The sequence below is a fragment of the Staurois parvus genome, unplaced genomic scaffold, assembly GCF_062004578.1.
Source record: "Staurois parvus isolate SC_StPar_1 unplaced genomic scaffold, SC_StPar_1.0 ptg000911l, whole genome shotgun sequence".
NCBI classification, from domain to species: domain Eukaryota; kingdom Metazoa; phylum Chordata; class Amphibia; order Anura; family Ranidae; genus Staurois; species Staurois parvus.
The window spans coordinates 1,139,545-1,162,423 of record NW_028318707.1 but is presented as its reverse complement, the minus strand read 5'-3'; the positions used below and the strand labels follow the sequence as shown (position 1 = coordinate 1,162,423).

Here is a 22,879-nt window from a genome sequence, read left to right as displayed (position 1 = left end):
ATTCCTCTCCAACCTGGGTACCACGTGGTACAGAACTAGGCTGCAGCCTGCCATAGACCCTCCTGGGTTCACTACAATGCTGGGAGGAACTCACTGCAGCCAGATGTCCCTGTGTGCAGTGGCCTTACTCTAACGTTTATGGCCATACATTATACAATTTTCTTTTTCAAGTTTCCTTTAGCGTTACCAAAACCACTTATAGAAAAATACCACCACAGGGAAAACATTTTTTGGACTTTACTGGCACCAAGAAGGACTTTTTAAGACCATTTAACATCAATGTATTAATACAAACATACATAGTAACTATGTTTATAGGCGTTACTTGTACCAGATAGCCGTATTGGGGCAAGTTGTTATCATTGGTTACCACCGTATTGTATGTGCCAAGTCCTTAGAAACGATGTGTAAGTAGCCAGGAAAATTTGATGGGAAAAAAGTTGTAACTTTATGGTATATCCTGGTTGTATTTAGTATATTTTTTGTAATATCTGTTAGATCTTTTCAGATAAATCACTTACTCTTTTTTTTTCAAGGAGGTCCTGAAGAAGAAATTATTGCAAGATGCGTTAACCTCGTGAAATCTTGCATTGAGCAGTGATTTATATATTGATATAATTGTAGAGATACCTCCACTATAGCAGTTTGTACTTTGAGGGAAGGCACATTTGTCCGATGGGGGGGCGGGGGTCTTTTAATGTATGTTTTAATTAATAAATTGATGTTTAATGGTCTTCAAATGGTGCAAGTCCTTCTTGGTACCAGTAAAGTGCACAAAATAAAATTTCCCTTTGGGGGTATTTTTCTAGAAGTAATTAGGATGTTCTTCGATTTGCAATCAGGCAGGTCCTTACACTGCATAGTTGAAGGTAAATCTAAAGAAAATTGTATAATGTATGGCCAGCCTTAGATTTAAATATCTGCACACCATTGGGGCGAATTCTGCTTGCTTCCTGTCCTGGTGACACCCTGTTATGTAGGGCGTTAGCGATGCATGAAATCTCCCTATGGATTGATGACTTTCATATTACATGTCATGTTTTTTTGTTTTGTTTTTTTTTTTGGGGGGGGGGGGGATTCATTCTAATTTGCTATTGGCACTTACAGTTGTGTTCAAAATAATAGCAGTCAGACATCACTAACCTGATCACTATTTCTATATGGCAAATAATTTCCTAGCAGGTGTAGTAGAGTAATAGAAGTCCAACAGACCCAACAGTCATGACATGCATGCTGCTGATTCTGTGTCATTGAATCACTAATTGAAAGGGGCATGATCAAAATAATAGCAGTGTGGAGTTCTATTAGTGAGGTCATTCATTCTTTGAAAAACAGGTGGCAATTATTGCCCTTATTTAAGGAAGGAAGGCAGCAAAGGTTGTACATGCTGGTTACAGTGCATTTCTCTCTGAAATTCTGAGGAAAATGGGTCGTTCCAGACATTGTTCAGAAGAACAGCGACCTTGATTAAAAAGTTGATTGGAGAGGGGAAAATATATAAAGAAGTGCAGAAAATGATCGGCTGCTCAGCTAAAATGATGACAAATGCTTTAAAATGGCAACCAAAACCTGAAAGACATGGAAGAAAACAAAAAACTACCATTCGAATGGATAGAAGAATAGCCAAAATGGCAAGGACTCAGCCAACAATCAGCTCCAGGAAGATGAAAGAAGGTGTGACGTTCCCTGTGAGGACTGTTACAATTAGAAGACGCCAATGTGAAGCCAAGCTATCTGCAAGAAGCCCCCGCAAAGTCCCACTGTTGGAAAAAAGACATGTGCTGAAGAGGTTACAATCTGCCAAAGAGCACATTGACTGGCCTAAAGAGAAATGGCGCAACATTTTGTGGACTGATGAAAGTAAGATTGTTCTTTTTGGGTCTAGTGGGCGGAGACAGTTTGTCAGAAGACCCCCAAACACTGAATTCAAGCCACAGTACACTGAAGACAGTGAAGCATGGTGGTGCAAGCATCATGATATGGGGATGTTTCTCATACTACGGTGTTGGGCCTATTTATCACATACCGGGGATCATGGATCAGTTTGAATACATCAGAATACTTGAAGAGGTCATGCTGCCTTATGCTGAAGAGGAAATGCCCTTGAAATAGGTGTTCCAACAAGACAACGACCCCAAACACACCAGTAAACGTGCAACATCTTGGTTCCAGACCAACAAGATTGATGTTATGGAGTGGCCAGCCCAATCCCCGGATCTTAATCCAATAGAAACCACTTGCACAGTGCTTTACATATACACGGCTCAAAAAAAAAAATTAAATGAACACTTTGAATACACATCAAATCTCAATGGGGAAAAAGAATCTAATGTGTTTAGGAATGTCAGGATGCCCCATCGTTTGATGTAAATGAAAATGATGGATCTACAGAGGACTGAATTAAGACACCCTGAAAATCAAAGTGGAAAAATGATGCAGCAGGCGAGTCCATTTTGCTAAAAATTTAATTGCAGCAACTCAAAATGGTCCTCTATAGTTTGTATGCCCCCCTGACAACGTTGGGGCATGCTCCTAATGAGATGACGGATGGTGTCCTGGGGGATATCCTTCCAGATCTAGACCATCACTGAGCTCCTGGACAGTCTGAGGTGTAACCTGCCGGCATCGGATGGACCGAAACATGATATCGCAGAGGTGTACTTTTGGATTTAGGTCAGGTGAGTTTGGGGGCCATTGGTGGACCTGCCAGTTCTGGTGTTCATTGGCAGTGGCAAACCCATGGAGACACAGGAACAACAAGCAAACTCCAGGCAGGTTGTGCAATGGTTAGGATTCAAACCAACAACCCTAGTGCTGCTAGGCGGAAGTGCTGACCACTTGGCCACTGTGCTGCCCACAGTCCTTTCTAAGATCTTTGGCAAAAAATAAATGCAGCATTTATAATCTTTTAGCATTGCACAGGGTCCTGCAGACTGTTTCTCTAGCTCAGGTATGGGGCTGGAGGAAGTACCAATGGCTGGTTTGCATCCCACAATTAATCTTTTCTCATGTATGTTTTGCCATTGTATAATAATCAGGTGACCTTTCCCCCATGGAAGAATCATTTAAATATTACTGACCACATTCTTTATTAGTGGTGGTATCTCAACGCAATGGGTAGCCTGAGGTCATTATCCTTCCTCCATTGGCTTGTTCTGAAATGGCCAACACACCTAATCTTCCAGTGACCCCCTACTAGTTTCTTGGCATTGTGTGGTGACCTCGGCAGCCATTGTTCAGCATTGGTTGTCCAGGCCATAAAACAAGGCCTTTATGACGCAGGTTTTATTAGCTGAGTCATCATTGGGGGGTTCAAGGGAAGGACAGTTGGGGATCAAAAGTTCACTCCGGGCCATAAATTTCCCGAATAATAAACCAGCACATGTTGTTTACCCCGCTGCGGCTGCATTCCAAGGGTCTGATTAAACATGCCATGTTGTCCAAATACACGCAAGGTCAGCGACAACCTGAGCTTTGACTTTTTATTGAATGCATTGGCTGTTCTGGTGCATCTAACATTTTTCACAGCACTAGTGGGAAGTCCTGACATTACTATAACCTAATGATCAGACTCCATGTTGTGATGCAGAACGTCAAACTCCCCAGACCTACTCTATGCATTGTGCAGGTACATTGCCAACAGTTAAACTGTCATCACAGTGAATCTATGGACTTTGCCAGGGATGCCTATAGTCCTCTCTCGAGCAATGCCACCTGTCAAACTCGCCCATATACTCACTCAACCACAAGCCAACCATTTGGCTCACAGTTGCCTTGCTCCCTCAATGTAAAATTGCAGCTTGGCAATTAAGAAAAAAAATTTAAATAAAAATTAAGTAAATAAAACCCAATACATGGAAGTCAGGAAGTAACAAAAGCTTCACCAAAATGCCTGTCAGCTGCTGCTATGCTAACCTCTGAAAAGTGATCCACCATGGATAGCTTTTTAGAGAGCAGTAGCTTACCGCGAGTGTGAAGAAGCCTTATAATTACTTCTCACTCTGAGCCCTCGCCATCCTCCCATACAATGCAAGGCTATTGGTCATGCATTTTATATGGTAGCATCAGTGTGCCACCTTAGGGAACAAGTTTCAAGGGACCAGTGGCAGAGTGTAAACCAAACTTTCTAAAAAAGGGCCGGTTTAATGTCCTTCAGACTTTAGGAGGACCAGAGTGGCCAGTGGGAGTAGAAAATGTCCCAGCGTCCGTTAAAAAAAATGACATAGTGCTTGTACTCAGTGGATTCATAGGTTCAGGTCAGGCGAGTGTGCTGGCCAATCAAGCACAGTAATCCCACAGTCATTGAACCCGGTTTTGGTGCTTTTGGCAGTGTAGGCAGGTAGTAGGCAGGTAGTAGTAGTCAGCATCCCCATAAAGCTCATCTGCAGAAGGAAGCATGAAGTGCTCCAAAATCTTCTGGTAGACGGCTGCGTTGACCCTGGACTTAATGAAGCACAGTGGACCAACACCAGCAGATGACATGGCTCCCCAAATCAACACAGACTGTGGAAACTTCACACTGGACTTCAAGCATCTTGCAGTGTGTGCCTCTCCATTCTTCCTCCATACTTGGGGTCCTTGGGCCTCTCCATTCTTCCTCCATACTCGGGGTCCTTGTGCCTCTCCATTCTTCCTCCATACTCGGGGTCCTTGGGCCTCTCCATTCTTCCTCCATACTCGGGGTTTTTGGGCCTCTACATTCTTCCTCCATACTCGGGGTCCTTGGTTTCCAAAGGAGATGCAAAAGTTGCTCTCATCAGAAAAGAGGACTTTGGACCGATGAGCAACAGACCAGGTCTGCTTTTCTTTAGCCCAGGTAAAACGCTTCTGACGTTTGTTGTTCAGGAGCGGCTTGACAAGAGGAATATGACATTTGAAGCCCATGTCCAGGATCCGTCTGTGTGTGGTGGCTCTTGATGCTCTGACTCCAGCCTCAGTCCACTCCTTGTGAAAGTCCCCAACACTTTTGAATGGCCTTTTCCTGACAATCCTCTCCAGGCTGAGGTCATCCCTGCTGCTTGTGCACCTTTTTTCTTCCACACTTTTCCCTTCCACATAACTTTCTATTAATGTGCTTTGATACAGCACTTTGGGAACATCCAACTTCTTTTTCAATTACCTTTTGAGGCTTTCCCTCCTTATGGAGGGTGTCAATGATGGTTTTCTGCACAACTGTCAGGTCAGCAGTCTTTCCCATGATTGTGATTCCTACTGAACCAGACTGAGAGACCATTTAAAGGCTCAGGAACCCTTTGCAGGTGTTATGGCTTAATTAGCTGATTAGAGTGGGACACTTTGAGCCGAGAATATTGCACCTTTTCACAATATTCTCATTTTCTGAGATTGGGGATTTGGGGTTTTCATGAGCTGTAAGCCATAATCACAATGACAAATCACGGCTTGAACTATCTTGCTTTGCATGTAATGAGTCTATCTCATATATTAGTTTCACCTTTTAAGTTGCATTACTGAAAAAAATTAACTTTTACACGATATTCTAATTTTTTGAGTTTCACCTGTAAGTGAGTGTAAGTTACAAACGTGGGAGAAAAAAAAATAAATAAGTGGTCGTGCAATTGTGCACTGGCTAGGCCCTGAGGCCTGTGGCACAAAAATTGTTCTGGACTTAGCAAAAAGGCCTAGCCTTAAAAAGGCACAGTGCAGAAAAGTGTTTGGAACAGTGACCATGTGCACTTTTCACATGTGGGATCCCACCCACATGTGCTACTAAGAGCATCCCTGAGGTGACCACTCCCAGGGGGCACTGCCCTGCGGACTCTCTGCCTCCCCGGTCCCTTGGCCTGACAAGATAGATCTATTCAAATAAAGAGGAACTGGGCTCCATCCGGTTTTCCTGGGGGAACTACTTCCGGGCACCACGGTTTCTGGTCCAGCCGGTAGAAGTGCCATACAGCCAATCATTCTCACCAAAAAGCAAGAATAACCATGGAGCACCCCTACTGGACACTGATAAGAACAGATTCTTTTTTTTTTTTAAGTCCGCAAACGTGCAACTATAACGTAAAACCCGTAAGTGTTCACAAAAAAAGTGCAAGTGCAAAACACCACACGAAAAAGTGCACTTAGGGGTGTGCTTTGTCCTTCCCCTAAAGGGGCTGGACTGCTACCCTGATCCCCCGGGGCACAAAGCTCCTGACAGGGACAAGGTTCCCATTTGGTCCTCCTGGCCAAAAGGCCTGGTGGACCACCATTCCTTGTGTCCAGCCGAAGCCGGACACCCAGTACTTGGTCAGGGGGCTCTCCCGAAGAGAAAACCCCCTAGGGACAGGGGAGGAAGGAACCAAAAGGCCACGCATCCTCCCCCTAGACTTCAGGGCAAGCCCGAGGACCCACACCCTCCATCCTGTGAGGAAAACACACACATAAGTAAAGAAAAAGTGACAAAACGTGGGAGGTGTTAAATAAATAGAAAATAAAAAAGTGGTCGTGCCAAATAGTGCACAGACCAGGCCCTGAGGCCTGTAGCAAAAATTGCCCTGATCCTAGCCATAAGGCCTGGTCCTAAGGGCACTGTGCAGAAAAAGTGGTAAATCAGTGACCATGTGCCATTTTCACACTGTGGGGTCCCACACCCAGGTGTTACTAGTGGCACCCCTGAGGCGACCACTCAGGGGGCACTGGTTTGCAGACTCTCTGCCTTACTGACCCCTGGCCAGACAAGGTAGATCCGTCCAAAACAGGAGGAACTGCATACTCCTTCCATACTCAACAAGTGTGGGATTATTCAAAAACAATATGCAAATTTTTCCACCCACAAAACCCCTACTCATGGTCACTCTAATTTGCATGCCCCGACACTGATCCAACAGATCACCCCTCCCATGATCACCTACTTCCATCAATAATTTTTTTTTTAAGTCCGCAAACGTGCAACTATAACGAAAAACCCGTAAGTGTTTCACAAAAAAGTGCAAGTGCAAAAACACCACACAAAAAGTGCACTTAGGGGTGTGCTGTGTCCTACCCCTAAAGGGGCTTGGACCGCTTACCCTGATCACCCGGGGCACGAAGCTCCTGACGGGGACAAGGTTCCCACTTGGTCCTCCTGGCCAAAAGGCCTGGTGGACCACCGTTCCCTATGCCCAGCCAAAGCCGGACATTCAGTACTAGGCAAGGGGACTCTCCCGAAGAAGAGTCCTCTAGGGATCAGGGGAGGAAGGAACCGTATGGCCACACATCCTCCCCCTAGATTTCAGGGTATGCCCGAGGACCCACACCCTCCATCCGTGAAAAACACACACATAAGGCAAAGAAAAAGTGACAAAAGTGGGTAAGTGCATAATAAATAAATAAATAAATAAGAAAAATAAAAAATAAAAAAGTGGTACCGTGCCGAATTGTGCACAGAGCAGGCCCTGAGGCACGTAGCAAAAATTGCCCTGGACTTAGCCAACAGGCCTGGTCCTTAGGGCGCTGTGCAAAAAGAGGTGAAAAACAGTGGCCATGTGTCATCTTCACACCGTGGGGTCCCACACCCAAGTGTTACTAGTGACACCCCTGAGGCGACTACTCAGGGGGCACTGAGTTTGCGGACTTTTTGCGTCCCCAGCCCCAGGCCAGACCAAGGTAGATCCGTCCAAATCAGGAGGTACTGGGTCTTTCCAGTCTTCTCAGAGGAATTACTCCCGGGGCCCCAGCTTAACTCGTGGCGCTCCCCGGTTTCTGTCCCTCCGGTACTAGCCTTCCGGACCCCCATCATACCAGTGAGGGTACTATACAACAACCATCCCCGCAAAGCTAGAATGGTCGGGAGCACCCCCACTGGACACTGATAAGAACAGATACTACACTTGATCTTAGCCAAAAGGCCGAGAAGCGATCCTTCCATCAATAATGATGATTTTGAACCAATTTGCATATTTGTTCTCTCATCCTCTTTAGCACACTGACCTTAACCAAAAGACCCATACACCTTTTGTTGGAGTTAGGGAGAGTGTTCTGATCCAATTGCAAAGGATCATAGTCACTCTACTTTGCATACTCCTTTCCTTGTTCTTGTTGCACATTAGGGGGAGTGTTCTGATCCAATTGCAAAGCATCATGGTCACTCTAATTTGCACTCTTCTTTCCTTGGTTCAGCCCTCAAGAAATGTGTGAATATTAAAAAATATGCAAATTTGTCTAATTTCCCACCCAGAAAACGCCTGCAGATGCCTTTTTTTTTTTTTTTTAAGTCCGCAAACGTGCAACTATAACGAAAAACCCATAAGTGTTTTTCAGATGCCTACTTCTGCAGATGCCTACTCAGTTTGTTGGATCAGACACACACTGATCCTATAGAGCATCCGCTGCTTCCATCAATAATGTTCTTATGTGTGTGTTTTTCATGGATGGAGGGTGTGGGCCCTCAGGCCTTACCTGAAGTTTAGGGGGAGGATGTGTGGCCCTACGGTTCCTTCCTCCCCTGATCCCTAGGGGGTTTTCTCTTCGGGAGAACCCCCTTGCCTAGTACTGGATGTCCGGCTTCGGCTGGGCATAAGGAACGGTGGTCCACCAGGCCTTTTGGCCAGGAGGACCAAATGGGAACCTTGTCCCTGTCAGGAGCTTCGTGCCCCGGGGGATCGGGTGAACGGTCCAACCCTTCCGGGGGTAGGACAAACACACCCCTAAGTGCACTTTTTCGTGTGGTGTTTTGCACTTGCACATTTTTTATGAACACTTACGGGTTTTTTCGTTATAGTTGCACGTTTGCGGACTTAAAAAAAAAAAAAAAAAATAATGATGATTTTGAACTGTGACGGTTGCTCAGTGAGTAGAGCAACGAACTGGCATGCGTGAGCTCGTGATATCATGAGTTTGAATCCCCGGACTGGCGCACAAGACTTTGTGCAGATATTGAGTGACTTTAAAAAAAAAAAAAAATGATGATTTTGGACTATACTATTTTAACTTAGGGAGAGCATCTAATTAGTATATTTGCTCTCTCTCCCTCTCCCCAGGAGAGCCCCCTGACGTAGTACTTGGTGGTCAGCTTTTAGTAAGCTTTGGTATGACCCCCCAGTGCAGATCTTTTTAGAGAATATAGAGCCAATTATCATTTTGTGGTGCAAAGTCATTTTTATGGAAGGTGTTAATGATAACAAGAAAATCAGTAAAATAGATTCTTTCCCCCTCTAGCAACAATAGATCCCCCAGAAACAATGGACCCTGGCAACAAAATACCACCCCAGCAACAATAGACCCCAACAGCAACAACACATCCCCCAGCAGCCAGCATTAATAGACTCCCCAGAAGCCAACAGCAAAAGACCCCCTCCCTCAACAGTAGATCCCTTTCAGCAACCATTTCTCCCCCACCAGCAACAATAGACCTTCCTAGCAACAATAGAACCCTGGAAACCAGCATGAATAGACCTTCCAGCACCCCTTGCCATTACATACATTGAGTGCTGGAGGTGCTGGAACTGCGTTCCTCCATGGTCTGGCTGAAAAAAAGCCCTGCTGTTATTATTATACATTTATATAGCTCCAACATATACCGCAGTGCTGTACAGAGAAAACCGAGCCATGTTGCTTCAGGTTATGGCGATCTGCACATTGCAGCATAGAAGGAACCCTGGGTTTTCTCCTCTCCCTGCAGGGAATGACACTGATCCCAGTTGATGAGGTGGGGGGGGGGGGTGCATGCACCAGATGGCTCATTGCCATCCTCCTTACTCCCGACTCTGCTGTGTGACCTAACATCCAGCCATTGTGTACAGACAAAGCAGGCCTGGGCCATCGGGAAACCCCCTCTCCAGTTCACAGGCCGTTGCAGGTGAAAGCAGATGTGCAGCTTTAATTAGAAGAGGGGGGCCTGAGAAACTCATTAACCTATTTTATGGCAATCGACAGTTGCGCCTCTGAATATTAATCCTTCATTAAAATGAGATATTCCAGCTTGAGCCAGTAAGGCTGACCATACCGTAGCAGCAAGACCATTCAGGGAGCAGCTTGCAAACAGCAATGACCAGACTCATTCATTATCCATTGATTGGCTTCAACATTCGAATGATGATTGACCAAATCCGCAGCAAATCAGAAAAACTATAAATCTCAACTGCCAAGTTTTACGGTCAACAATGAAGGGAGAAAAAGAACGCAAAACCTGATCTTCCTGGAAAGATTACGGTTCAAGAATTTGTTTCTAGACAGAAACAATGCAATGGGTCCACAACTGGGACCAATGACACAAATTTCGAGATATACTGTATTACAGCATACCTCAAGGTCTCACTTATTCACTTCTTTTTTTCATTGTCTTTTACAGTATAGTAGGTCTCTTGTTCTGGCTCTTTGCGCCCCTTTAATAAAAAGCTCTCAACAGTATTTTCAAGGTCTTTGAGACCCGTAAATTTCAGAGCGAGCCTATGCTTTTCCAATGCAGGGTAATGCAACAGGTTCAATTAATATCCCCTCACCCCATGTGCTTATACTCACCTTCTGTTTGCTCCCTACTGCACAACCTCCAAGTGTCAGTGGTTGAAGTTTACAGAGGGCAAAGGACACTACTCCCCCATACTACTACCCCCTATGATTGAGGTTTGGGGGCTAATAGGTACCCAGCCTTCATCACAGAAGGTTGGGGATTTACTTGATCCCCCATATGAATGGGGTATTCCCCTTCACTCTGGAGCACCCAGTGCTGTATCATGGAAGGAAAGGGAGAGAGTCAAGTGCTTTCTCATACTCAGAAGTACAGAGTATTTTCCTTCACTTTGAAGCACCCAGTGCTGATTCATGGGAGGAAGATGAGAGAGTCACATGCTCCCCGAAACCTAGAAGTACAGGGTATTCCCCTTCACTCTGGAGCACTCAACATTGCATCATCTCATACTCAGAAGTACAGGGAATTCTCCTTCACTATGTAGCACCCAGCACTTATCATGGAAGGAAGGGAAGAGAGTCGCATGCTACACCATACTCAAAAGCACAGGGTATTCCTCTTCTTCTGGATCTCCCAAATTCCGCACCATGAAAAGGAGAGTCACATGCTCCTGATACTTGAAAGTATGGGGTATTTCCTTTCACTCTGGAGCGCTCAGAGCTGCATCATGGAAGGAGGGAGGAAGAATCTTAAGCTCCCCCATGGTCAGAAGTATGGGGTATTCCCCTTCACTCTGGAGCACCCAACATTGCATCATGTAGGGAAGGAGAGAGAGTCACATGCTCCCCATACTTGGAAGTACAGGGTACTCCCCTTCACTCTGTAGCACTAAGTGCTCTATTAGGAAGGGAGAGAGTAACATGCACCTCCATATCAGAAGTACAGAGTATTCCACTTCACTCTGCAGCACCCGGTGCTGCATCTTAGAAGGAAAAAAGAGAGAATCATATACTCCCCCATAGTCAGAAGTATATGGTATTCCCCTTTATTTGGAGCACCCAGCACTGCATCCTGGGAGGAAAGGGAGAGAGTCACATGCTCACCCATACTCGGAAGTAAAGAGTATTCCCTTCACTCTGGAGCACCCAACACTACAACATGGAAGGAAGGGGAGAGTCACATGCCCCTACATACTGAGAAGTACAGGGTATTTCCCTTCACTCTGGAGCACCCAACACTACAACATGGAAAGAAGGAGAGAGTCACATGCTCCCACATACTGAGAAGTACAGGGTATTCCCCTTCACTCTGGAGCACCCAACACTACAACATGGAAGGGGAGAGTCAAATGCCCCCACATACTGAGAAGTACAGGGTATTTCCCTTCACTCTGGAGCACCCAACACTACAACATGGAAGGAAGGGGAGAGTCACACGCTCCCACATACTGAAACGTACAGGGTATTCCCCTTCACTCTGGAGCACCCAGCACTGCAATATGGAAGGGAGGGGAGAAAGTCACATGCTCTTCCATACTCAGAAGTTCTTGGTATTCCTCATCCTTTGGAGCACCCAACATTTCAACATGGAAGGAATGGGAAAGAGTCACATGCTTCCCCATACTGAGAAGTACAGGGTGTTCCCTTTCACTCTGGAGCACCCATCACTGCATCATGGAAGGATGTGAAGAGGATCACATGCTCCCTCATACTCGTAAGTACAAGCCAGGAGTATAGATAAGGGGCGGTTGGGGGGGCGGGTCCCTGTGTCTCTTCTTAAATTGCCAGGGGGGGCGGGTCCCTGTGTCTCTTCTTAAATTGCCAAGGGTATCCCCTTTCACTTTGGAGCACCCAGCAATGCATTATGGAAGGATAGGAAGAGAGTTACATACTTCCTCATACTCAGAAGTACAGGCCAGGGGCATAGATAAGGGGTGGTTGGGGGGAAGTCCAACTCCCCCCAGAGTGTCCTGCTACAATGCCAAGGGTATCCCCTTTCACTTTGGAGCACCCAACACTGCATCATGGAAGGAAGGAGAGAAAGTCACATGCTCCCCCATACTCAGAAGTACAGGGTATTCCCCTTCAGTCTGGAAGACAAATGGAACAGCAGGGTATGGAAGATGTGGTGAGTATAACACTGTGGGATGGATGTGTAATTAATTATGTTGCTTTGTCCTGCATAGAAGTAGTTCAGACTCACCATAAAGATAATCCCCACATTTGGTTGAAGACTCATTCCCTAATTGCTCTTCATTGAGGCCATTACTATCACCATTTAATGGAACATAAAAAGTCCCATCAGTCTATTAAAAACCAACACGTGGCCGGTACTGAAAGGGTGAAATGAGGTGATAAGCACACAGGACAATGTGACACAGAAGAGGGGCTCATTGACAATTAAAGGGTCCTTGGGCTGGTGGAGGGTCAGCTCTTCTGATCTACATAACAATGGCCAATTGTGATTGACATCTCCCAAAGCTCCCAGCATCCTCCACTCTGACCATCTGCACTTGGAAGGATGAAAGCAAGTGTCTTCACCCAGGTGCCCGAATATGGGCAGATTATTTCACGTTTTAAACAAATTTGGCTCATAACAGCCACGTGTGTGCGACAAACCCAGCTATACCTGTTGTAAAGCGCTGCGTAAACTGTTGGCGCTATATAAATCCTGTATAATAATAAAATTACCTTTTTAAGGCATTATCTTCCAGTCTCCGGATTTGGGCACTGGGTCTTTTTTGCCAAAAGGATGTTACATTTCAGCACAGTGGACCCCAACTAAACTTGTATCAGTATCATTGTGAACGACAATATTCCTCCGCTGCTTTTTTGTGCGTTTTATTGCGCGTTTGTGGAGTGGCACCATTCATTTGAAGGGACCTCCCTCTGCTCCAAAAACACATTAACTTTCCTGGTGGTATTTCCGAGTGTAGCTCGGGGTAAAGTTTCAGTACCAAAAGCGGTAACCCCGAGCTACACTCGGGCTTACCATGCGGCATTGCTCAGGGATTCCCTGCAGCACTTACCTTGTCCTTCGCTCCCGCGATGCGTCCCCTGCAGCGTCCCCGGCCATCTCCTCCGGCCGTTGCCGGCATCTGGCTTCCGTGTTCCGGTCCCTGTGACGTTGGGACGTACGGGCGCCGGAACCGGCGGCAAATTTGAAATTTTAAAAAAATGTCATTTTTTAAAAAATTATTATTACATAGTAAAACATTGCTGTTTCAATGCATTTCACATACATTTTGTCCCGAGTGCTTTGTCCGGCGCCCTGCCTGCATTTTGACTGTTCTTTCTGCGTGGAAACTGAGAAACGTCCATGGCGTCCAAAAAGTGTCCCTTTAGGTCAAAATCGGTTTTAGACCGGCTAGTGAACAGCGATAGTAAATCAGAACCACTTGCAGAATTGAGTGGTAATGATTCGTGGGGGAAATTCATCATCAGACACTGAAAACGATTCTTATTATTATTATTATTTTTTTTTTATGATTATTTATTAAATTATAATTTATGATTTCGTGTTTCAAGTTTTATCATACCCGGGATGTTTACTAGACTCTTGTTCAGACAGATTTCAGTGAGTTATTCCTAAAAACTACAGCCTACAATAAAAAAAATACATATTTCCATGCAAAATAATGGTACCGCTTTCAGCACCAAAAATCTGAAATAATCATACCGCTAGGGAGGTTAAAGAAGCTCATGTATCAAATACTGAAAGTGCGCCAAGTGAGTTTTGTGACAGGCGTTTTTTGCTAATTTTTTGAGCATTTTGTCATACCAACAATGCACGACTGCTGCCCACATTTTGGTTGCCTTTAGCCCGGGTTCACACTGATGCGGTCTGGAACTTGCAGCGTTTTCTGTGCGAATTCCACACCGCCTCAGAATTGCACCCCATTCATGCGAACCGGTGTGTATGTTAAGTTACCAGCACCCTGAAATTGGTCCGCAAAATGCGGTGCGATGTGCAGAATCGGATCGCATAGGTGTGAATACCCATGCAATCCGATTCTAGTGTGGACAAAATAAAGGGTCCTTTTTGGTGCGGATTCGGTGCGATTAGAACCATACAAAATGTGAGGCTCCAATCGCACCGCACACAAATCACATGTGATTTGCAGAGGAATGCGGTGAGGTTCCTCTGCGCATCCCATGCGATGTATCGCACAGCATATATGTGAACCCGGCCTTTAGAAGTAATAACACCGCAAGCGTGTAGCATGGATGTTTCTGCCCACGTTTCTGCTACATCTGGATGTGAACGGGGCCTAAACTGCCACTAAACTCTGGGTGGAAAATGAAGAAATTCTATTCTGGTCTGTATTCTTAATTCATAAAGTCCCTTCTATTATTCTCAGTCTCCTCTAATTCTCCAAATCCTTTTTTTTTTTTTTACTTCTGTGATCCAACTTCCTGTTAGAGGGTGTCTACGTCCATTCTCCATGTTCCCCATGTATATAGGAACATAGTCACCCTCTCTTACTGACTCCTAAAATGGACTATGGGACTATGGAGTGTGCAGGGTGCATAATACATGAACGCAACTAACATTTACTACTCGTTCCAAACAAATGGAAATGAGCAGAAAAAGGAGAGGTTCAGAAGCTCACGGGAAACATTACAAAAAAAAAAAAACATAGAAACAATTTGATGAAAAATAGATTATAGGGCCATTAGGTTGTGGCTGTGTAAGGATATTGTTTAGTGTCACTTTAAAGTGTTACTAAACCCACAACAGTACAATCAGTCTGTATATGCAGTAAAGCATGCTTGTTATACTCACTGTGGAACCTAAGGGGTTAATCCCCTGCATTGTGTAAAAAATGCTGTTTGATCCTGTCTTCTCTGATCCTCCTCTTCTTCTAGTGTCCCCCTCTTATCTCCTGATAAGACATATCGTGTAGAGACACTCTGTACATGCTCAGTTTGGTGTGTATTGCTAGAGAGATTTTATTTTTCTTGGGAGAGTGCATGTGATCAGCACAGGGCCAATCAGCAATGTCCAGACAGAGGTCAGGGGTTCTGCATCCTCCTAGAGCAGAAAAAAACTCCTCCTACAAGCTTTAACTAGTGCTCTGCAAGACACTGATAGAAGTCACAAGACTGCTCTAACTGCTGATGATGAAAAGGTATTTAGCAGTTTATATTTACTAAAATAATTGCATTTCCGTGTTGTGTGTACTGTGGGAGACCAGATATAGTGAATGCAGGGTCCGGGGAGACCAGATATAGTGAATGCAAGGTTCGGGGAGACCAGATATAGTGAATGCAGGGTCCGGCGAGACCAGATATAGTGAATGCAGGGTCCAGGGAGACCAGATATAGTGAATGTGGGGTCTGGGGAGACCAGATATAGTGAATGCAGGGTCCTGGGAGACCAGATATAGTGAATGCAGGGTCCGGGGAGACCAGATATAGTGAATGCGGGATCCGGGGAGACCAGATATAGTGAATGCATGGTCCGGGGAGACCAGATATAGTGAATACAGGGTCCGGGGAGAGCGGATATAGTGAATGCAGGGTCTGGGGAGACCAGATATAGTGAATGCAGGGTCAGGGGAGAGCAGATATAGTGAATGCAGGGTCTGGGGAGACCAGATATAGTGAATGCAGGGTCCGGGGAGAGCAGATATAGTGAATGCAGGGTTCATGGAGAGCAGATATAGGGACTGCAGGGTCTGGAGAGACCAGATACAGTGAATGCAGGGTCTGGGGAGACCAGATATAGTGAATGCAGGGTCCGGGGAGACCAGATATAGTGAATGCGGGGTCCGGGGAGACCAGATATAGTGAATGCAGGGTCCGGGGAGACCAGATATAGTGAATGCAGGGTCCGGGGAGACCAGATATAGTGAATGCAGGGTACGGGGAGACCAGATATAGTGAATGCAGGGTCCGGGGAGACCAGATATAAGGAATGCAGGGTCCTAGGTTTAGTAACACTTTAACTTTGAACAGATTTCTTCTGGCTTCCTTTTGTATTCATGGGACATGAAGTGAAGGGAAATCTCCCCAATAGGTATAAAATCTGATTGGTTTTGAACCAATCAAGTGTTAAAGCAAACAAAATTTAAAGTAGTTGCAAACCTCAGACATGAAATATGAACAAAGCATATCCCTCTATAGCAGGCATCACTAAATGGCGGACTGAATACAGACAGTCCTGTCCGGACCGCAGCCACTTAGCAGCCTGAGTGGACTCCTCTCCTCTCCCGCCGCTGCAGCTGTTTGAAATCGGGAGGAATGGCGGGGTGGACTCCTATTCTGTATGTACTTGCCTACCACCGCTGTAGTCGCCACTGCTGTTGAAGTCACAGCAGGGAACATGTCGGGAGGAATGGAAGGAAGGACTCCTCTTCTAAATGTACCGACTTGCCACCACCACCACTGAACTCAGAGCATGGAGGAGAGCGGGAGGCACTGCAGGTCTACAGTGGGAGTGGGGGAGGGGAGCCAATCTTTCATATTAACAAGCAGGTCACTCCCCTTTTATCAAGAAGGGTTGGAGACCTTCTGTGCCTCCTGCCCTCCTATCTGCTCTGAGTTCAACGGTGGCGGCAGCAAGTCGGTACATTCAGAAGGGGAGTGCTTCCTTCCATTCCTCCCGCCCTCAAAAATGCTGAGTTAAGGTAGGTAGGAGAATATGGGGGGGAGAGGGTTGTGATGTCAGAGGGGGGATATGTGATATGGGGGGGGGCTGTGATGTAGGTGATTACAGGAACTGAATTTATTCTCTCTTGAGAAGAGGAGATTAAGGGGGATATGATCACCATATATAATACATAAGGGGGGATATGATCTCCATGTATAATACATAAGGGGGTATATGATCTCCATGTATAATACATAAGGGGGGATATGATCTCCATGTATAATACATAAGGGGGGATATGATCTCCATGTATAATACATAAGGGGGGGAAATGATCTCCATGTATAATACATAAGGGGGGATATGATCTCCATGTATAATACATAAGGGGGATATGATCTCCATGTATAATACATAAGGGGGGATATGATCTCCATGTATAATACATAAGGGGGATATGATCTCCATGTATAATACATAAGGGGGGATATGATCTCCATGTATAATACATAAGGGGGGATGTGATCTCCATGTATAATACATAAGGGGGATATGATCTCCATGTATAATACATAAGGGGGGGATATGATCTTTATGTATAATACATAAGGGGGATATGATCTCCATGTATAATACATAAGGGGGGATATGATCAACATGTATAATACATAAGGGGGGATATGATCACCATGTATAATACATAAGGGGGGATATGAGCTCCATGTATAATACATAAGGGGGGATATGATCAACATGTATAATACATAAGGGGGGATATGATCACCATGTATAATACATAAGGGGGGATATGAGCTCCATGTATAGTACATAAGGAGGGATATGATCTCCATGTATAATACATAAAAGGGGATATGATCTCCACGTATAATACATAAGGGGGATATGATCTCCACGTATAATACATAAGGGGGATATGATCTCCACGTATAATACATAAGGGGGGGATATGATCACCACGTATAATACATAAGGGGGGATATGATCTCCATGTATAATACATAAGGGAGGATATGATCACCATGTATAATACATAAGGGGGGATATGATCTCCATGTATAATACATAAGGGGGGATATGATCTCCATGTATAATACATAAGGGGGGATATGATCACCATGTATAATACATAAGGGGGATATGATCTCCATGTATAATACATAAGGGGGATATGATCACCATGTATAATACATAAGGGGGGATATGATCTCCATGTATAATACATAAGGGAGGATATGATCACCATGTATAATACATAAGGAGGGATATGATCTCCATGTATAATACATAAGGGGGGATATGATCTCCATGTATAATACATAAGGGGGGATATGATCTTCATGTATAATACATAAGGGGGGATATGATCTCCATGTATAATACATAAGGGGGGATATGATCTCCATGTATAATACATAAGGGGGGATATGATCTCCATGTATAATACATAAGGGGGATATGATCTCCATGTATAATACCTAAAGGGGGATATGCCTCTCAGGGGACCAGGAAGGAATTTTTTTCCCTGCAGGAGCTAATTGGATCGTGCTTTGCTGGTTTTTTTGCCTTCCTCTGAATCAACTGTGGGTGTAGGATTATAACTTTTTTTTTCTATGGTTGAACTGGATGGACTTTTGCCTATTTTCAGTCAGACTAACTATGTAAAGTACAACATTTGTCAAGTCAGCCAGTGTACCAAGAATTTTCATATGAACATTCCATCCAAAATCTACTAGTGTATGACTAGCTTTAGGATGAACTAAAATCTGCTGTGCTCTAGGAAGCAAATAAAAAAGTATAAATAGGTTTTCTAGCAAGAGCCCCCCCCCCCCCCATTCTCTGGTTCCTTACCTCTCCATAGAGCCATGTCTCCACTCCACACTGTTGCTCCATATCTTATTAGAGACTTTTTAGGTCTAAAAAACAAAAGGCTTTGGACTTGGTAAATGTACCCATTGTGGAACCTGCAGCTGCATCTCCGCTCCCTGACAATAGCTGCACAATGCAGGAGATGGTTAACGGCGATGGGGAGCAGCATCTGCTTCTTGTCTTTTTTTGCTGTCGTGGCAGAAACCCTGGACTTTCTGGATGTGGAAGGCCTCATGTCTAGCCAACTGAACCAGCCCACGGACAGGAGACTGAGGCAATTAGAAATATTGGGACATCAACATGAATGCATGTTTCAGCCGGTCATGGATGTTTATAAAGCCCAAATGAAAAAGTCTGTCCACAACACACAAACCATATGAAAAAATTAAAAATAAATTATAATACATTTATTATAAATTATCTAAAAATGTACAAACGTGACCCACATTGTAAAAAACTAACAACTACCCCATCCCCCCTTCCCCCACTGAAAAAAAAATAATATCAATACACCAGTCCCTAGATAATGTCTGTAATACATGAATCCATATATATCCTATATAATCCATCAGGGACCTTAAACAGAGCTTTGCATGACACCAACACGAATCAGTAAACCATTCTACATAAAATGTGTATTGAATTTGTCATCCAGCTGAGTGCTGTCCCTGATACTTTTTTATTTGCGTGAACAGAAATAAAAATAGTACAATATAAAATAAAAAGATTTTTAAAAAAGTGTCATGAACAGTACTAATATTATTATTATACAGTATTTATATAGCGCCGAAGGGTGTGCTCAGCGCTGTACATTAGCGAGGGGGACAGAACATGAGACAGTACAATACAATACACGAGGGGTTCGAGGGCCCTGCTTTTTCGAGCTTACAATCTAGGAGATATGACTACTATCACCGTAAGCATAATTCACCATATAAACACATACAAAATAAAATATATATATAATTGTGTATATTACAAAGTGCAAGAATATGAAAATTCCCTTTGGGATTAATTAATCATTTTCATTTGGGATTAATAAACTACTTTGAATCTGAAATTAAGTGACATCAATAATTAACACCATCCCACCCAATAAACTATAAATAGCACGCCTTCAAAAACATGAAAAAAAAAAATATATTTTATACAGACCCAAATGGTATAATATACAAATTACGTCTTCCGTTTGAGGATGCCCCACAGATGCTCAATAGGGTTTAGGTCTGGAGACATGCTTGGCCAGTCCATCACCTTCACCCTCAGATTCTTTAGCAAGGCAGTGGTAGTCTTGGAGGTGTGTTTGGGGTCATTATGTTGGAATACTGCCTTGCGGCCCAGTCTCTGAAGGGAGGGGATCATACTCTGCTTCAGTATGTCACAGTACATGTTGGCATTCATGGTTCCCTCAATGAACTGTAGCCCCCCAGTGCCGGCAGCACTCATGCAGCCACAGACCATGACATTCCCACCACCATGTTTGACTGTAGGCAAGACACACTTGTCTTTGTACTCCTCACCTGGTTGCTGCCACACACGCTTGACACCATCTGAACCAAATCAGTTTATCTTGGTGTCATCAGACCACAGGACATGGTTCCATTAATCCATGTCCTTAGTCTACTCGTCTTCAGCAAACTGTTTGCAGGCTTTCTTGTGCATCATCTATAGAAGAGGCTTCCTTCTGGGAAGACAGCCATGCAGACCAATGTGATGCAGTGTGCGGCGCATGGTCTGAGCACTGACAGGCTGACCCCCCCACCCCTTCAACCTCTGCAGCAATACTGGCAGCACTCATATGTCTATTTCCCAAAGACAACCGCTGGATATGACGCTCAGCACGTGCACTCAACTTCTTTGGTTGACCATGGCGAGTCCTGTTCTGAGTAGAACCTGTCCTGTTAAATCGCTGTATGATCTTGGCCACCGTGCTGCAGCTCAGATTCAGGGTCTTGGCAATCTTCTTATAGCCTAGGTCATCTTTATGTAGAGCAACAATTCTTTTTTTTCAGATCCTCAGAGAGTTCTTTGCCATGAGGTTCCATGTTGAACTTCCAGTGACCAGTAAGAGAGAGTGAGAGCGATAACACCAAATGTAACACACCTGCTCCCCATTCACACCTGAGACCTTGTAACACTAAGGAGTCACATGACACCGGGGAGGGAAAATGGCTAATTGGGCCCAATTTGGACCTTGTCACTTAGGGGTGGACTCACTTTTGTTGCCAGCAGTTTAGACATTAATGGCTGTGTGTTGAGTTATTTTGAGGGGACAGCAAATTTCATGTTATACAAGCTGTACACTGACTACGTCACATTGTAGCTAAGTGTCATTTCTTAAGTGTTGTCACATGAAAAGATAGAATCAAATATTTACAAAAATGTGAGGGGTGGACTCACTTCTGTGAGATACTGTATAGTATATGTGTGTGTGTATAGATAATTATATACAGTATATCTACACAGTATACAGTATATCTATATGCACCAATCAGCCATAACTTTATGACCACTGACAGGTTAAGTGATTAACATTGATCATCTCATTACATAAGCATTCGAAAGTTGGTGGGATATATTAGGCAGCAAGTGAACATGATGTCCCTGAAGTTGATGTGTTGAAAGCAGAAAAAATGTGAATCGCAGTTTGCTGTATATGGGGCTATAGCCGCAGAGCAGTCGTTGTGCCCATGCTGACCTGTGTCCACAGCCAAAAGTGCCTACAATGGGCACAAGAGCATCAGAATGGTACCATGGAGCAAAGGAAGAAGATGGCCTGGTCTGATGAATCATGTTTTCTTTTACTTCATGTGCATGGCCAGGAGAGTGTGTATCACTTACCTGGGGAAGAGGTGGCACTGGGATGCAGTATGGAAAGAAGGTAAGCCGAAGGAGGCAGTGTGATGCTTTGGGCAATGTTCTGCTGGGAAACCTTGGGTCATGCCATTCATGTGGATGTCACTTAACACCAGGGGTGGACTGACAACTCATGGGGCCCCCGGGCAGAAGGGGATCATGGCGCCCCTGTGTCCTTGCCCAAACTAAAAAAAGCCTATGAGAAATATACCAGGGGCATCTCATGGGGCCCCCTACTGACCCCGGGCCCTCGGGCAGTGCCCGAGTTTTCAAATGGTCAGTCCACCCCTGCTTGACACATACCACCTACCTAAACATTGTTGGTGACCAAGTACACCCCTTCGGGGAAATGGCATTCCCTGATGGCAGTGGCCTCTTTCAGCTGAATAATGCACCCTATCACACTGCAAAATGATTCAAGAATGGTTTGTGGAACACAACAACGAGCTTGAGGTGTTGATTGGCCTCCAAATTCTCCAGATTTTAATCCATCAAGCATCTGTGGGATGTGCTGGAAAAACAAGTGCAATCCATGGAGGTCCCACCTCACAACATACAGGACTTAAAGGATCTGCTACTGATGGTTTGGTGCCAGATACCACAGCATATCCTCAGAGTTCTAGTGGAGTCCATACCTTGATGGGTCACAGCTGTTTTAGCAGCAAAAGGGAGACCTACTCAATATTACCCATATGGAAGAAAAATATATTTGAAATATATTTTAAAAATATTCTTCCCAAATATATTATTTGAAATGCTACCATTTTGGTCATATTCAATATATTTCAAAATATAATTATATATATATATATATACTGTATATATAGTATGTTGAAATCAGTTTTTATTACAAAATATATGAAAAATATTTTTTAAATTACATTTCAAATATACTGTATGTCTTTAAAAATACAAATCTACATTTTTGGAATGCATTTACAAATATATGTAAAAATATATGTTAAAATGACTTTTTTATATGTTAAATAAAATCTGAAGTATATATTAAAAAAAAAATCTGAAGAATATATTTTAAAAAAATTTATTTTAAAAAATATAATTTTTTTAAACAGCGGCAACACACTAAAGTAATGCACCTGTTTAGTAGCGCACTACCATGCATGGCAGCCCATTACATTCAATGAGCTCCCTTATTGCAGTGCACATTATCAGTTGATGTAGCATGCATTAACACACCACAAAGCACCCAATGGG

The 22,879-nt window shown here is 44.1% G+C and overlaps 1 pseudogene; it reads right to left on the bottom strand.

Moving 5' to 3' along the window:
- Positions 1-7,725: 7,725 nt before the first annotated feature.
- LOC149442125 (U2 spliceosomal RNA) lies at positions 7,726-7,841 on the bottom strand (annotated as a pseudogene).
- Positions 7,842-22,879: the final 15,038 nt, after the last annotated feature.